This window comes from Nyctereutes procyonoides, unplaced genomic scaffold, assembly GCF_905146905.1.
Source record: "Nyctereutes procyonoides isolate TBG_1078 unplaced genomic scaffold, NYPRO_anot_genome, whole genome shotgun sequence".
In the NCBI taxonomy this organism is placed as follows: Eukaryota; Metazoa; Chordata; class Mammalia; order Carnivora; family Canidae; genus Nyctereutes; species Nyctereutes procyonoides.
In genome coordinates this window covers 5,337,197-5,349,611 of record NW_026575159.1, presented here as the reverse complement: position 1 = coordinate 5,349,611, position 12,415 = coordinate 5,337,197, and the positions used below count along the sequence as shown (strand labels likewise).

The following is a 12,415-nucleotide window of genomic DNA, read 5'->3' as shown; positions in this document are numbered from 1 at the left end:
AATGAATATACAATCAGCACAATCAGCACATACTCTTTTTAAAATTCTTACTTAGGGATGCCTGAGTGGTGCAGCGGTTTAGCGCCTGCCTTTGACCTAGGGCGCAATCCTGGAGACCTGGGATCGAGTCCCACGTTGTTGGGCTCCCGGTGCATGGAGCCTGCTTCTCTCTCTGCCTGTGTCTCTGCCTCTCTCTCTCTCTGTGTGTGTGACTATCTTAAAAAAAAAATAGAATTTTTATTTAAATTAAATTAATTCACATATCATGTATTATTGGTTTTAGCGTAGAGGTCAGGGATTCGTCAGTCTTATGTAATTACCAATGCTCATTACATCACGTGACCTCCTTAATGTTCATCACCCAGTTACCCCATCCCCACACCCTTCCTCCCCTCCAGCTACCCTCAGTTTGTTTCCTGTGATTAAGAGTCTCTTATGGTTTGTCTCCCTCTCTGATTTCATCTTGTTTTATTTTTTCTTCTCTTCCCCTATGATCCTCTGCTTTGTTTCTTAAATTCCACATGTGAGTGAGATCATTTGATAATTGTCTTTCTCTAATTGAGTTATTTCACTTAGCATAATATCCTATAGTTCCATCCACATCATTGCAAATGGCAAGATTTCTTTTTCTTTTCTTTTCTTTTCTTTTTTTCTTTTCTTTTCTTTTTTTTTTATTTTTGATGGCTGAATAGTAGTAGTCCATTGTATATATAGCACATTTTCTTTTTTTATTCATCTGTCAAAGAACATCTGGGCTCTTTTTATAGTTTGGCTACTGTGGACATTACTGCTATAAACATTGGGGTGCAGGGTGCCTCTTTGGATCGCTACATTTATCTCTTTGGGTTGAATGCCTAGTTGTATAATTGCTGCTATAAACATTGGGGTGCATGTTGGGTGTACTCCCACCAACAGTGCAAGAGGGTTCCCCTTTCTTCACATCCTCACCAAAATTTGATGTTTCCTGTCTTGTTAATTTTAGCCATTCTGACTGGTGTGAGGTGGTATCTCATTGTGGTTTTGATTTGTATTTCCCTAATGTGGAGTGATGTTGAGCATTTTTTTATGTGTCTGTTGGCCTCTTCTTTGGAGAAATGTCTGTTCATGTCTTCGGCCTATTTCTGGATTAGATTATTTGTTATTTAAGTTCTTTATAGATTTTGGATATTAGCCCTTTATCTGATATGTCATATGCAAATATCTTCTCCCATTTTGTAGGTTGCCTTTTGGTTTTGTTGACTGTTTCCTTTGCTTCAGCACATACTCTCCTGTGGCTTTTTATCTCTTGATTTAAGCCCTTATATAAACTATAGACCTTTACTTGATTTTTCAAATTTGTATTTCTTATTTCCTAACATACACTGTATATGATTTTTCAAAGCCAGAAATCATTTTGGCCAACAGTATGCAAAATTATGAATTACCTATTGACTTAGCTTAGTATATTAAGTGATCATACTATGTTTGTATTAGTCCTGTTCGTAATAATAGCAATAGTAAGTGGACATTACGTAAACCAAACCCTATAGTTCTCACTTTCAAATTTAAATTCTAATTAGTGGTAGAAGTGTAGGACAATCTGCAACATATTCAATAGGGAAAATATCAGCAACCTAAACAAAGCCAATGAGTACCTTGGCTATTTCTTTGAGGGCAAAAGGGGTAAATTACTGGAAAATATGAACTGGAGGTCAAGAAGAAGACCAAAAATGAGAGTGAAAAGAGAACCTTAAAAGAGTACTAGGGAGAAGGAAAGACAAAGATGAATAATAAAGTGCCACAAGAAATAATTAAATGACACTGAAAAAAAAGGGACCTCTATCAAATACTGTTTTATCATAAATATTAGTCAATAACTAACTCATTTTTCAAAAATTGTACTCAGTGACCAAATTCAAAAGCATAATTGGTTTATTGTAATTATATGTACATGCAAAGCAAAATGACAATCTTCAAGCCAGTTATAAGGGTTTAACATGATAGATGGTACCTAGGAAATGCCAAATTTGATCCAGAGACAGTCCTACCCATTTTATCCTTTATTATCATTATCGAAGTTAATCCTATCTCTGCCTATTCTCTTGTTTTTACTCATATATTTTTATAAACTTGACTCCCCAGATAAAATATGAGTGAAGGGGACAGAGAAGAGACTGTTTTATGTCTGTCTATATTTCTAGTGCCTGGTACAATTCACTTGATATTTGCAGAATCCCTGACAGGCATTGAATTGAACATTGTGTTGAAGAAGAGGGTAGCTGTTTTCTTGAATTCCAACCTCAAAAATCAAGAGTATATCTGAAGATCCAAGTTTCCCTTAATAACCCATGAAAAATGTCTTCCATGACTTTTTCTATATTGCAAAATACTTTATTTAATCAACTGATTAGCAAGTGTATATTTATCATCTATTTACTGAGTTTGGGGCCAGATGCTTTGGGAAGGAAGGTAAAAAGAAAGTAAAATACCTGTTTTTGCATTGAGGGTTGAGAAGAAAAGACAAAGAGATATTAGGAAACAAATGGAGAGTGAGTGCAAAATTCTGTGGGACATATACTTTAGTTCTGAAAAGGGGAACTGAAAGTAGGCTGGAATAACGAAGGAAGTTGGCAAAGTAAAACCAACTTTGGAGGCTATTAAAGCTAGAAGCATGGTTTGCATTATGTTCTGGTAGACATCAGAGAGCCCATGAAGAGTTTTGATGAGGGAATCCACAAGACAAGTCCTATGGTAAGATGAGACTCACACAGCCCAGTCTCAGAAGAGATTGAGGCAGGGAGAGGCAGCATAAGGAAGACCATGACAGAGACTGTTGGCTTTAGCCTGAGCTGGAAGACTGCAGGTCTGTCTAGGGCAGTAGCCATGAGACTCAGCCAGGGGCAGCTTTTGAGAGGAGGATAGATAGATAGATTGGTGACTGACTAGAAACAGAAAAAACAAAGATGAAGGTAAAATGTCAAAAATGACCCCAAGGTTTTGAGCACAGATAAAAAATAATAATAGTTAATGCTTTTGAGCATTTGCTCTGAGCCAGTGTTTTGTGTGCTTTGCGTGGATTTTCCTGAGTTTCATGATGCATTTATTGATGTAAGTACTAATATTTCCCCTGTTTTATAGGTGAGGAAACAAATCCATAGAGGAAATATAATTTGAGTGGAAATTTTAATCCAGGCAGCCTAGACTCAAATCCCATTCTCTCTGTATCTACGCTGGTCTCTGTCCTAAAGAAATGAGAGTGACATAGGTGAGTTTGGGATAAAGAGCTAATTTGAAGAGAATAAGAAATAATGACTTAACATTTGAAATAAAGTTTGGACTTGGGATGACTGTATTTGCAAGTAGACTTGTCCAGGTGAGATTTAGAGATGAAGCCCTCAGCTGTCAGATCTAACTTTGAGAGTACATATCACAGAGATTTCAAAAATTCTCTAGAGAAGAGAATATATCAGAGATAGCAAAGACTGGATTTCTACATAGATATTATTTCTCGTAGGTAATGAATTTGATAAGCATGCATCTTGGTATTTCATTTTATAAGACCCTAAATCAGTGCTCTACAAATTTCTTTGGTCACATACCTCTAAGACAATTTTTGAGCATACAGGCTTATTTATATAACTTATTCTCCATTTTTTTCACTTATAGCTAATGGTGAGAATTCATACTGGGAGAAGAGGCAGCTCTATTCTTTTCTGGTCTGCTTCTCTTTGCACTATGAACAGGAACTTCCATCTGCAGTTCTTCTGCAGAGTATTTTTTAAAGTCATTTCTTTTGTTGAGTTAAAACTAGTCTGTATTATCCAGGCACATGTGAACTACACTCTGTTACAACTCTAGATTATAGATCTCTCACTCTCATTGCATTTTTACATAGGTGGTGCCAAACATCTGATTTAGGAACTAAATTATGGCATTGGTTTCATTACACATATTAAATATAATAATTTTTAATTTGCAAATTGCCACTCTAGCATTTCCACACCCAGTAATTTCTTTAGCTGCCCTCCACCTGACCAGGGAACTTCTCTGCACCTTGGAGACCACTGACTTTTTCTTAACTTCTCAAGGTCAAAAGGTAGTTCCTCAATAGTACTCTTCTAGAACCTAATTAGTAGATGAGTATGGGAGCACTGTATCTGTACACTGTATGATGTACGTGCTTCTGTCGAAAACGCACTTGATCTTTTCCTTCCAATATTAGAGGCCTTGGAAATTTAGTCACTTCATGCAACATCCTCACTTCATTTTTTATATCATTTTCGTTTCCCTTTTTCCTTTTAAACACTTTAGCTTCAGCCTTCTCCTGTTTTATCTTATGGTTCTTGGGATATGATGTCGAGAATTTTGTAATTATTTTAGAGTAAGCCGCTGTAGATTTGTATGTGGATGGATCCATATGTTCTCTGTACATTTCCAAAATTTCCTTTAAGAATACCCAGAAATTCATGTCTTTTTCAGTTCTACTCACGGTGGAATGAGTACCTCCCTTTTACTCATCAAAAGTTTAAGTAGCAGCAGAGTCAGAATTTCTCAATAAACATGGATTCAGTGAGAAAAAATTTGGAAATTGGGGTCAAATGATAACGTCAAAAATATGTACTAATCCTTGTCTGGTGAGTAGAAAATAATATCAATTCATATGTCTTATTTTTATTTAGAATATTGCTTTTAACTTATTTTTAATTTCTATTTTTTCTTGTTGATCGTATTATTGTTTTCTTTAGCCTTGAATTAAAGGTTTTGCCATGTGTGGGCAGATATTTCCACGCTACACTTGGAAATATATTCTAATTTGAGCCATAGAAAATAAGCCTTAGCACTGAAAAATGATAAGCATGAATATTAAGGTATCAGACAATAGCTGGGAACTCCAATTGGATTATTTGAGATAAGTCACAATCCTAACATAGTTAAGTATGAAGTCCAGAAAGTTTCTGATCTACTCATCTTTCCAATATATAAAAATAATTATATAGACATTAAAATAACTTGTAACTTCTACAGTAGTTCTGATGGAAGCCATTTATTACAACTGTCAGTGGAAAAGAGTTAAGAATTTATAAATAACTGTAGATCAGCTTTCTTCCTAGCTTAACAAGAAAAAGAGCTTTTACTTTTTGATTTGCAAACAAAAAAAATGATTTTGGTTTTCGTTTAAATTTGAAATCAATGTGAAAAATATTTCTATCTATTCTTATTAAAATAAATGAAGCCAAATGGATATTGCCACAAGATGGCTCGGGATTAGGTATATTTCAGTCATTTCATCAGAGCTATTTGGCTAATTGGCTGCTTGATTCATAAACATTCAGACTGATATAAGAGCAAAATTAATTTTTTTGTCCTTTTCCATGCAGCATTTGTATTTTCACATGACAAATGTACTTAGGATTGTAGCAACATAAATTTTTAAAAAATCAACTTGTGAAACAGTTGTACAAAAACACCCACCTCTGTTTCTAAAACAAATTAACAATAGTAAATATGTATTTCTCCCTTCTCATACTGACAGTCACTAGATTGCACCTACTTACAGTGAGCTGCTAAAGAGCTATAAGATTTGGAAGAGGAGGGAAAAGAAAAACTAAGTGAAAAATAGTAGAAGGGAACAACAGAATGGCACTTAGTATGGGAAAAGTTTAAACATGGTAGGCAGAAGTGAAGAGCCCATATGAACCTGGCAATGGAGCTATGGTTGGTAAAATTTACTGTTCTCTGTGTATAAAAGAAAAAATTCAAATTGGGGTACTGTGAAACTCAGTGCTGCTTTTGTCAAGATTCCAGGCTCCTCATTGGAAAAGGGCAGAGTTAAGAAGGACGTAGGAAGTGAAATGCAACAAAGAGCTATCAGCTTTGAAAAATCCCTCCCTGTTACTCTGGAAAACTTCAACTTGACAGTCATGAATAGAAGTCTTACAGGTCCTGGGGCAAACAAGAGGCAGCAGATTGTCACGTTGTTGGCTGTTGCCTACACAGTAGCCAAACTGGAAATTCCCTTGGCTAATTTTCTCTCATTGCCTAACTAGAAGTCCATCACAGAGCAGACCTGGGGCAGGACTACCCTGCTGACAGTAAACATAAGGCTCACCCCCATCATTGGAAAAGCCATCAAACGTGATCTAATGATCTCTGGTCAGCAAACCCAGTACTTTTCCATCCTTATTAATAGTGCCTGTGAAATGAAGTACATGTTCTGTGTGGGTAAGACTCCTTTGCTAAATGTTAAAGTATTGAGTTTAACAGAGATCAAGAAGATGAATACAGAAGGTTTGGAAAATAATTCTTAACAGTCTCAGGACTTGGAGTAGATATGGAAACAAATGTATTTGTGTAGTGAGTGACACTATTAGCTCTAGTTTCTAAATGAAGAGAGAAGTTTCTGACCTGCTCAAGCAGGAAATGCCTTTCCTAGTTTCAGTACCTTGTCTTTACCACTGAGAGAGCTAGCAGCTGTGAACATATTGAGAACACTGGCTTTGTTGACATTTTTGCCACATTTCTCTTTATAACTTTCATCAAACAGCCCATTTGTCTTTGTGAGTTAAAGACTTTAGTAGAATTTGTGGAAGACGGTCTACCACTAAAGAAAGCCTTTCTTTCCACTAAAGAAAGCCAATAGGATGCACTAGTTACAGCATTAAAAAAAGGGCAGGCAAAGCCCTTATATCCTAAGTTAGTGCCTCAGGTTTTTTGGGTTGTTTTCTGTTTTGTTTTGTTTTTTTAAGATTTTTTGATTGATTTTAACAGAGATCGTGCACTCATGAGTCAGAGAAGGGCAGAGGGAGAGACTCTCAAGCAGACTCCCAGCTGAGCAAGGAGCCTGATGTGGGGCTTTATCTCATGACCCATGAGCTTGTGACCTGAACTGAAACCAAGGATTGGACTACCCCTAGCCAGCTGAGCCACCCATTTGTCCCAGTGCCGCAGGTTAAAAGCATGGTCATTGAGAGGATCACAAGTCCAGTCCTACAAATGAGAATCCAGGGCTCCCTGAAGATATTGACTAGTTTAAAATTTGTCCTACATTTTCTACTCACCATTGAGATATTAGACCTATTCTCCAAATAGTGCTGTCTTCCAGAGGAACAATGTGATTGGCTCTTTGACACATCACTTCTTGGGAAGTGCCTACCTTACCATCAGGAGGATCAAGAAAGGGACGTTGTATGGTGCATTCAGTGATTTACTAATGAATGCAGAAGGAAACTCAAAAGTGGCATCCTCAGTAGGGTTAGACTAAATGGGAAAAAACATTGTGATTAAAAATTTAGGGAAAGAGTCTTCATTGATACTAATGCAATTCAAAACTGAATATCACATTTTGGGGGGGTTCCATAAAGAAGATATATCTGAGTGTTTAAGATGATTGGATATAAATCTATGACCCACAAACGGGCAAGCCTTAAATATGCAAAGAACTCTAAGTGTTTATTAATCCCTTTGAAGGGCTACTACAATTAAATCAATGTGGATGCTTCCCAGTTGGCTAGAGAATGGGATTGCTCAAAGGTTTCAGGTTGAAAAACCTCCCATAGCTCTCTAGGCCAGAAATTTGGCAGTGGCAGTGAAAACTACAGAGACAGATTCCCAAATACTTATCATATGATTTGTATTCTGCAGTCATTTCCAGTTTCAGTGGCAACAACAGAGAGGAAAAGATGAAGTCAGGTTACAGGAATAAAATGCTTGAGAAGGGACTTGAATATCTAATGAACATTTCGGCAGAAGGTCCAACGCTGGGACTATGTAACTATAGACCTGCTGTCAACCTTTCCTTACTAAAACTCACCAGAGCAATCAAATTACCTTTTTGGCAAAAGACCCTCAGAAAACCTCAGTTGTGAAGGAGAACCATAGTCTTCTAATTAAAAAAAAAAAAAAAAAAAAGGCAGACTTTTCTACTCAAACTCTCTCTGTAAATCATCATTAACTCTGGCTCTATTTGTATATTATGGAGAAGTGACTGGTTTGTAGTAAAGTGTAATAATAGAACTACTCTGGCAAAATAGAATGAAGAAGTGAGTACATTTCTTATCATTGAGAAATTGTTGTGTGTCTGTTTAGTTTTTGATGTTTATAGAAACAGCAGTGCTCTATGGAAAAGGATTTCAGGGGATTCAGCCAAGGGGAAGAAAACTTTGCTTGCTTGATTTCACTTGACCACATTTCTTAATAATGGAGAAAAAAATACACAGATGTCCTGTATTAATAAATAGTATTCTTTTGTCATATTTATGTTTGTTTGCATTTTTATTTTCACTTTATCTCCAAATATAGTTTAAAGATAGAAATTGAAGTTATTAATATTTTTTAAAAGATTTTTTGGGGGATGCCTGAGTGGCTCAGTGGTTGAGCGTCTGCCTTCAGCTCAGGGCATGATCCTGGAGTTCCGGGATTGAGTCCCACATCAGGCTTTTCACAGGGAGCCTGTATCTCCTTCTACCTGTGTCTCTGCCTGTCTCTCTGTGTCTCTCATGAATAAATAAAGTCTTAAAAAAAAAGATTTTTTATTTATATATTTAAGAGAGCAGGGCCGGGGGCGGGGGTGGGACAAGCGGACTTCGTGCTGAGTGCTCAAGGCCCAACATGGGGCACGATCGCAGTTAGGACCCTGAAATCGTGCCCTGAGTTGAAACCAAAAGTCAGATGCTTAACCAACTGAGCCACTCAGGCACCCCTTGATGTTATTAAGTAGGTCATGTCATTATAAGTATTAAAATGATCATATTGTATGTTCTGATTTAAAAATTGCCCAAAAGGATGCAACATGGCTTAATAGTTGGATGGAGTTCATCATTATTCTGCCTTTATTCTCTATTGTCATAAAACAGTCCAAACACTGCCGAGGACACAGAGTAAAATTTAAAAATCATACCCATTCCTACTACCAAGCCAAACTATTTAAATATTCCCTAATATTTACCAGAGTCCTTGTACCAACCAAGGTAAGTCTCAGTTAATATTTGTTGAATAAATAAAATCAGTTACTTGTAAAAATTCTGGAATTGCACAGGATAGGATTTGTGGCAATGCAACTATAACTCTGCAAGGCAATTCTTAGGTGAGCATCACAGAAACTGTCTAATTATTATTTGCTTCATCTCTATTGCGATATTTTTAAAATATCATTTCATATATCTGTTATTGCATAATTAAAAGCCAAAAATGAAAAGCAGAAGATTCTTAAGTCTATATTTATTCTCATTTGCAACATTTCATAGTCCTTTCATAGTCCTTGCAACATTTCATAGTCCTGAATTTAGAACTCCATGCAGAGAATATAGGCATATGCCTTCACATAGGCAGAAAAAGAATAGTAATTTATATGCAGAAATTACAGGTGTTTACTATGGAAATACAAGCACATTGTTTTTTAACAAACTCACACTTCTATCCTTAGCATCTCAAGCACTGGGAAATTGGCTGCTCTCAAGTGTATTTAAAAAGGGTTTGAAGTGTGGAGTGTTCTAATATTGTTACCCCCAGTAACTATTTATTATAAATTTTCCAAGTTTCAAAATAGATCTACTGAAGCCATATATACAATTGAAAAAGTTGCATTTTCCTGAGTTTATTATAACAAAAAATATAGCAGTGTAACCATATGAGTATTTAAAAATATAAATGCCAGTGTCTTTTTAAAAAATAAATCCTAGGGGATCCCTGGGTGGCTCAGCGGTTTAGCACCTGCCTTTGACCCAGGGCATGGTCCTAGAGTCTGGGGATCGAGTCCCGCGTTGGGCTCCTGGCATGGAGCCTGCTTCTCCCTCTGCCTGTGTCTCTGCCTCTCTCTCTCTCTCTTTCTCTCTGTCTATTATGAATAAATAAAATCTTAAAAAATAAAAATAAAAAAAATAAAAAATAAATCTTCATCTAGAATTGTTTTCTATTTTAATAGTAAAGTCAAATAAGTGGTAGAGGAAAACAGGAGGAAGAACTATAACAAGGAGTCATGAGAATACTTTTTCAAAGAGCATTCTTTGAATTCTCACTCAAGAAGTGGGCCCATTAGAATAGTGAAGCTAAGATTAAGATTTTACAATAAATAGGATGAAACATACATTTTCTCTGGCAGAAGCTTTTCAAGTTGTACCAATTTGGAAGTCATTAATTCACTTGATCACTAAAAAATTCTTTTGAATTGCTCTTCAACTCATTTTATTAGCCCAAAAACTAAGAGCTTGTGTTAATCTTATCTTTAATATCGCTTTATGTTTCCTTGATACCATATACCCATACAATTCCAGCAGAAAGCATTTGCAAATCCAGGAATCATTCTTTTCTATTTCACAGTCAAGATCAGAGTAAATTCATGACATATTTTCCAATGAGTCTATCTGAAGGGCAGTAGGAACCAGATATTGGTGGTAGGAGCTGAAGGTTAGAGATTGGGAAGTGTTCTAGGTAGAAGAAACAACATTTGTGAAAGTCAAAGGTAGAATATAAGGATTATATCATGAGAGATCTTGTAAACCATATGTTAGTGTATGAAAGTTATCTTCAGGGCAATGATGAATATTGTAGGCCTCCACTGAGGCCAGGAAATGTAGGATGGGGTGGAAGATGGTCAAATTCTCACTTTAATGAGATCACTCTGGCTACTGTTTATAATGTACTAAAGGAGACAAGTATGTAGGCCAGATTAGAAATCCAGGCAGGAAGAGATGCAGAGAAATGAACATGTTTTAAAGATAATTAAGAGGTAGAACAGATATGACTTAGGTTCCAATTAGTCGTAAAGGTGAAGTAGAAAGATGAGCTCAGAGCATCACCCAGCTGCCTAGATCTGTAAGATGATAGCATTTATTAACTTCAAGAACACAGAAGATTAGCTTTTAGAGTAACTATGATGGATTCAGCTTGGAATATACTGAGTTTGTAGACCCTATGGGATATGAAAACCAATATATCTGGATGGCTTATGGCATAGTCATGGAATAGAGATGATGTGAATTTGTAAAATTTATGGAAGATTCACCTATACATAGTAATTGAAGCAATTTAAAAGATGTTACCTGGGGAGAGAAGGTAGGATGAAAACATGAGAGGGTCAGGGCTAGAAACTGAGGAACACCATTTAAGGAATGGCCAGAAAGGATACAGAGAAATAGGAAAAAACAGGAGGGCTGAGTTACAGAAGGAAAGCAATAGTCAGAAGTATGGGAGTGTTTCTTTTTTTTATTTATTTATGATAGTCACAGAGAGAGAGAGAGAGAGGCAGAGACATAGGCAGAGGGAGAAGCAGGCTCCATGCACCGGGAGCCCGATGTGGGATTCGATCCCGGGTCTCCAGGATCACGCCCTGGGCCAAAGGCAGGCGCCAAACCGCTGCGCCACCCAGGGATTGGAGTGTTTCTATTAAAGGTTGTTGAGAGGGCAAGATTAAGATAAAAACTAACCATTAGATTAAACCACATGCAGGTAATTTTTTACTCTGGGCCTGCGTTCTTGATAGAATGATGGGTACACATACAAAAGTGCAGTGGGGTTGGTGAAGGGGCAGGGAAACTGTGAGCCATGTGAACCTAGACTCTTTTTTGGAAGTTTGATGATGAATGGGGAGAAGCAACTGGGTAGTACCAGAGAGATAGGAGAGCTTAAGAGAGTCATTTATTTAGTTGGGAAAGGACTCAGCTTGTTAAATTGATGATGTGAACTCTCTGATAGGAAAGTAAGTTTAAGTCACACACACAAAAAAGAAATAGCTAATCATCCCAGTGAACACTTATTGAGTGCTTAATATACACTGGATAGTCTTCCAAGTTCTTTACATATATTAACTCTTGTGATGTTCACAGTAACCCTTTGAGATAGATACTGTGATTATTCCATTTTACAGATAAGAAAATAGAAACCTGGAATCCTAGAAGGACTAAGTGATGGGATAACTTCCATTGAGAGATGGAAAGGGTGGGATCCAAAGCCTGAGTAAGGAATTTTCCCAGTACAGAAGAGGGGTAACTTCCATCCTAAAGGACCAGAAATAGAGAGGATGGGGTGGAAGCAGAAGAATTTGTAGGTTCGAGGTCAAGAGATTGAGGGAATTCTCTTAATAGCTTGCATTTTACCTGTCAATCAGGAAATAAGGGCATAGTGTGAGGGTGGAGGTGTTAAGCTAGTAAATTTGAAGTGTGGGGGTTTCACATAGACCTTTGGAGGATAGGAAAACATGTTGACAAAGGGGCAGAAAATGATTGCCAGGCAGCACTGAGGTCTCACTGCAGCCAGAGAGCAAGTGCCAGCTGTATCATCCATCTGCAGGTATGTGGGGCTTAACCTCAAGCTCAGCATCAGGTCAGAGGAAGAGGTAGTGCTGTTAAGAGTATCCAAGAAAGGTCCTTGAGTCCACTATGAAGTTAGAAGATTGTGGAGGCAAACCAAGCAGATAGAAGTTATGGAGAAGGGCAGGGAACAA

At 37.1% G+C, this 12,415-nt stretch overlaps 1 protein-coding gene across 2 annotated transcripts in view; it reads left to right on the top strand.

The window, feature by feature from the left end:
- The window catches only part of SYBU (syntabulin), a 114,877-nt gene that overhangs the window by 22,482 nt on the left and 79,980 nt on the right, over positions 1-12,415 (top strand). The window contains exon 1 of one of the 2 annotated variants that reach the window (XM_055314416.1): positions 4,598-4,613. The exons of the other annotated variant lie outside the window; for it this stretch is intronic. The gene's annotated coding sequence lies outside the window, so the exon portion shown is untranslated. Of the gene's footprint in view, positions 1-4,597; positions 4,614-12,415 lie in introns of those variants that run through there. 2 annotated transcript variants of the gene reach the window in all.